This window comes from Arvicanthis niloticus, chromosome 22 (genome assembly GCF_011762505.2).
Source record: "Arvicanthis niloticus isolate mArvNil1 chromosome 22, mArvNil1.pat.X, whole genome shotgun sequence".
NCBI lineage: Eukaryota > Metazoa > Chordata > Mammalia > Rodentia > Muridae > Arvicanthis > Arvicanthis niloticus.
This window is the reverse complement of record NC_133429.1, coordinates 18,625,811-18,631,868: the sequence shown is the minus strand read 5'-3', so window position 1 is coordinate 18,631,868 and position 6,058 is coordinate 18,625,811.

Here is a 6,058-nt window from a genome sequence, read left to right as displayed (position 1 = left end):
AGTTAGCACTCGTCATCTCAGAGAATTAACTCCTGAGACAGCTACACTTCCTTCTGCTGGGGATATGTCAATCAGTAGCCAGGGCTTCTTTTTATTTGCAAATGAGTATCAACATTTGTTTTTATTGCTGAAATTAATGCCTTGTCAATTAGCACGCTACATGTTAGAAAATGACTCTCATTAAAGATAAGTCAAGATGTGTGGGTTGGCTCAAATTGCTGAGAGATAGATAACGCCTCCTCCCCAACACACACTTCTGGAACAAACAAGGAATAAGAATGAGGCTGAGGCTTTGAGGTGGTGCCTGATGCCCGATCCCCCATCCGTTTCTGGCCATTGACTTGAGAAATATTTCCTTGTGTGGTGCCCATCAGGGCCAGAGTCTGACCTCACAGGGTTTTTCTGCAAGTAATCTTTTGTCCTGTATATCAAAACATAGGGCTCATTAATTTCTACCTATAACTACAAGTGAGGTAAAATGTAGCTTGCCCATTGCCTTCAGTTCCATTAGGCCCTATGGTCTGAGGAGTGTTCTAGCTACCTCAAGCTGTCTCCTGGCTATTGCTACCCTTCAAAAAAAAAAAAAAAAAAAAAAAAAACAGTATAGTGTAAACTTTGATCTAGACTAATGGGATTCCCAAGCCAGAACTTTATGGGATCCACTCTTAGCTAGCTCTGATATGTGTGTGTGTGTGTGTGTGTGTGTGTGTGTGTGTGTGTTCATGTTTGAGAGGTGTGCACTTGTGCATGGCACACTGATAGATTTCAAAAGATAAGCCTCAGATAACATTTCTAGATGTCTTCTATCTTCCTTTGAGACAGTGTCCCTCATTGGCCTAGAACCTGACTCACATATACTGTTGCGGCCTGAGCTGCCCCACACTTCGGGGCCAGAAATGTTGAGAACTGCACTACCCCACGTTTGGGGGCCAAAATGTCTCGGACCGTTCTGTCAATGTTAGGACTCGCACTGCCAAAAGCCTTGGGGGCTAAACTGTTAGAGCCAGCACTGCCCCAAGCTGCTCCAGTCCTTAGGTCGGGGTTCAGCAAGAGAGAGAGAGTGAGGACGGACTGGAAGAATGGAGACCAGACAGAGTGTGATTCAATTCCGTTTATTCTTCAGTCTCTCTTCCTAGTCCAAGTCCCAAGTCTTGAGTTCCTAGTCCTTAGTTCCTAGTCCCTAGTGCCTCCAAGTTCCAAGTTCTTCTTCCAAGTGCTAAGTGCCTAATATCTAAATCCAAGTTCTTCCTCCAAGTGCCAAGTGCCTAATACTTAATAATCCTTCTTCCAGTTCTCTAGTCCAAGTGTCTTCTTCCTCAATGCCTAATTCCTACTCCAACTTGTACTCACTCTTCTATCTGCCTCTCGCTTTTTATGTCTCACTTCTAAGTCATGCCCTTAAGTCTTGGCTCTAAATCACACCTTTAAGTCTCACACACCCAAGGAAAGATCCTGGGTATCTAAAACAAGACGTTATCAGAGTGTGCTCAGCTGTTGTAGACTGATGTAATCAAGTCTCTTGCCAGGGTATATGGCTCAAGATGGCTGCAAGGATGATAGCCACCTTCTGTCGGCTCCCCACAATATACCAGATTAGCTAGCCTGTGAGCTTCTAGAGATCTACCTGCCTCTACCTCCCCCCTTTGCTGTTACTGAGAGTACAAGTGTCCCACAAGGAGATCACTTCTTTTTGTAGGTTATGGTGATCCAAGCTCAGATCCTCACATTCTAAACATAAGTGTTGTACAGACTCAGAGATGCCCCTGGCCCGCTCTGACTTTTGTGTATATGTACATGTCTCAAATAAACTTATCCTTCTTTAAGTTGCTTTGTCTGGTGTTTTGTCACAATAGCAAAAAGGGTTCCCCATACACGGAAAGAAAATGGTTGCACTTAGCCATTCCCCCCTGCAGGGATGGATAGGTGTAGTGACAACTTTGGAATCTTGGTTTCTTTTAAAAACACAAAAATATTGTAAGAATATGTTTTCGTTTTAATCCCAGGTGTGGGGATGTGAAGCTGCTCATGGCAGCTGACTGTGGTTTGCCTAGTGCTCTAGCAGGGGTGTGATCTTGTAACCGCCATCAGCTTCAGTCAACCGGGTTCACCTGAAAGGAAGGCTGGGAATGAAAGGGAAATGGTGGGAGAGAGAAAACATGGGGCCAAGACAAAGTATTCTGATCAAAGCCCGAAGTTTAATATTCTGCTTTCAAATATAAAGGGGAAACCCCACCCCTACCACCAGAACTTCTTCTCGCTTCAGCCAGTGTGAGTGAGGGGATCGAAGCCAGGAGGTAACTAAATGCAAGCCCATCTAGTCTTCTTAGCTCCTGTAGCAGACTGCGGGGCCTCCTGGGTCCTATTGTTTTGGTCTACTGTGGTAAATGACTCATTCAGGCCTGCTCAAGGCTGGGGGGGGGGGCGGGGAGAGGGCATATGATCTTGCCAGAGGCAGCTAGTTTCCACAATTGTGTGGCGTTTGGAATTCTGGGGCCCACAAGAGGTTGCGGGATGGTATTTGCTGGTTGCTGTTTTCCAGTAGTCATGTGCAAAGAAGAAACAACAAGAAGAAATTAGATATCCTGATGGTGAAGATCAAACTTACCTCCAAGTCTATGCCTACAATCAGCAGGAAGCAGTCTAACAATAATGTCACCCCCTTTGACCCCTGACTTTATTCGGGGATCTTTCTTTCCTCTCTATCATTTTCCCTCTCTTACCTAGGGTTAGGAAGTTGAAAGGGTGGGGAAAGAAATGATGGATGGAAGAAAGAAGAACACACAAAGCAGTAAAAGGCAGCTACAGACAGGAGGCTAGCACGCTGGCAATGAAGCACCAAATGACTCTGATTGGGGGACAAATTTGGCAAAGCCACGGATCTTGGTTAGAAACTGAAAACAACAGAAGAGAGGAACCATAATCACTTCCAGTGGATTGACCGTTGGCTTAAATGTGCCAGCAACAGAACAGTGTAGCTATCCCAAGAATCATTTTACTCTTTGGTGTTGTTAGAGACCAGAACAGGTTAGAGGCGTGCAGGTCGTCTGCTTCCCGGGGCTCTGATGGCCTGTCTTGACTCATCTTGTATTCTGACTGCATCATAGTTTCTACCTTAGGAGCCTTATAAATTATCTTCTTGTTCTTTTCCTTAGTCACGGGGTGGGGTCTCTCTTAGTGATGTTCCTGCTTCCATCTTGGAGGTAGTGGGACTGCAGGCATGCTGCACCACCAGACCTGACTACAAACCTCCCTCTAACAGGAGCTTTATCCTTTGCCCATCTCCAAAGGGCAGCTTTTTCTCCTACACTTACTTTTATTATTTTTAATCACATATACGCATGTGTGTTTGTGGGAGAATACACACATCTGCGTGCATGTTTCTGGGAGGCCAGAAAAGGGTGTTGGATCCCCTGGAACTGGAGTCTCGGGCGATGTTGAACTGGGTACCGGGAACTGAACTTGGATTGTTTGTAAGAGCAGCATGTGCCTGTAGCTACTGAATCATCTCTCCAGCCCCTAGAGCAGTGGTTTTCAACCTGTGGGTCATGACCCCTTTGTGGGGGAGGGTCACATATCAGGTGTTTACATTATGATTTATAACAGTAGCGAAATGACAGTTATGAAGTAGCAATGAAATAACTTTATGCTTGGAGGTCACCACAACATGAGGAACCGTATTAAAGGGTCGCAGCATTGGGAAGATGAGAACCACTGCTATAGAGGATGGCTTCTGATCCTACACATATCCAGTATAGGAGGATTGTTCTACGGATCTTTATGAATCAAAGAAGCCAACCTTCTTAATGTACATTCCAGTTAAATTAATTTGCATATTATTTTGGCTGAGTTGTTTGATTAAGCACATGTCAGGTTAATGGTTCTCAATCGTGTCTATCTGAAATATACATATACATCATACACATGTATATATACATCATATACATACACATGCATCATATACATATACAAATACATATATGCCAGGAGCAGGGATGAAGACACACCCCCGTAATCCCAGCACATGGGAGGCAAAGGCAGGAGGATCAAGAGGTAAAGGCTAGCCTGGACTGCATGAGGAGACACCGTTTCTGAAAACAAAAGACATGGTACTCTTTGTGGTTGCACAGGATACCACATTGTCTATCCATCTGTCGATGAACATCTAGGCTGGCTCCATTTCCTGGGTATTGTGAACAGTACAGCAAACACGAACGTGCAGGTATCTCTGTGCTGTGTTGACTTAAGAGTCCTTTGGGAATATTCTCCAGTAGGTTGCGGTACATATCCATAATGGAGCTTCGTACAGCTGTAAAGAAACATAAAGTCATGGTGTTTGCAGGGAAATGAATGGAACTGAAGATCATTAGGGTAAGCAGAGTAATCCAGACTTAGAAAAACAAGTATCATGTGTTTTCTCCTATATATGGAACCTAGACTTAAAATTGTGTACGCGCATGTGTGTGTGTGTGTGTGTATGTGTGTGTGTGTGTGTGTGTGTGTGTATCTATGTGTGGTGTGGTGAAACTAGAAAGGAGATCATGAAAAGAAAGAAAGAGATCTTAAGGAAGGGGAGGAAGGGTAATAGGATGTGTATAAGGAAGCAGAACGCAATTCTTTGCAGGAAGGAAGGGAGGGAGCAAGGGGTCTAAGGGAAAGATAGAGGCGCGAGGGAATGAATGAAAACGAAGTATCTGCCACGCGTGTATGAAAATGTCTCAGTGAAGTCAGTTATTTATTATACTAACCTAAAAAATTAATTTAAAAAACGATTACAAAACCAAGCAAACAACAAAACTCCACAAACATTCCAGACCGCATCCTCTAGAGAAGTGGGGGTTGGGCCTGCACATGCGCAGTTTCAAAACTTTCCCAGATGACTTCAGGGCTGAGAGCTGAGAGCAGGGCATGATGGGCTGGAGACCCACCTCCTTTCTGGTCCCTTGCTTTTCCCACACAATGGCCTTCCAGTAAAAGCTAGAGAGACGGGGCCTGCCCTACTTTAGTGAGTTTAGGTGTGAGAGCTTGTGTGAACCGGTTTTGAAACCTAACCTATATAGTTGCAGAGGAGGAACTGGTAGCCAGCAGTCAGGCCCCACCTGCGAAGGGGCCTTGGGTGACATTTCCACACGGGTGCACATGGTCTGCTCGCTGCAATCCCTCCAAGCTAAAAATGGGAAGCGAGTGGGTGGAGCTCAAAATACTTTAAGTGCAGAGGTGTGGGCAGCTTCCATGTAGCTAGGTAATTCTGGACAAACGGAAGCTTGTCTGTATGCAGCTACATTTATTTCCAAAGAACTGGTGATATCCCCTCAGGAATATATGCATTTCACTTTCAGTTTTATCTGCTTTGAGGTTTTTAGCCCATGGGATTGGGGAACCCCAGGCACGAATCAAGAGGCAGACATACAGGAGCTATTTGTCCTCGCCTCAGGGCTAATGCTGGGAGACACTGAAAGCCTTTAGAATATGGGAGATAAAATGCAAGAAAAATACTACCTTGGTCTTAATATCAAACAACAAACACACACATGCACGCATGTGCACAGACACATACTCACCCCAGTAAAGTGCCTAGGTTTTGGCTACTATAGAACCCTCGCTGTACACAAATAACAGATACACATAAATATTCCAAGATGTTGATAATGTTTTCTTTAAAATACAAGAGTTTTATAGCCGGCAAACAGATCTGTTTGTTTCTGTTACATTACAAACCATTCACTCTTTACATCACAAATTGGCTACAGCAGAAAAATGCATTAAGAACTGTGATCTTATAAATATAAATGTTATAACTTATGTAAGTATATATTAAAATAATTATATATTTGAACAGATAAAAATATATTTGAATAAGTATATATAAACATATATGCATAAAGATATGAGTAAGTAAACTAAGTTTTTGCAGATCTGAATAAACTTTTTGAACTTCTTAAAAACTCAATACACACACACACACACATACACACACACCCCTCCCAAAGACTAGCATTTTAAACTGTAACTCCTGCCGGTACTACTGTCTGAAGTATGTAGGAATCTAATCCCAGGTCTA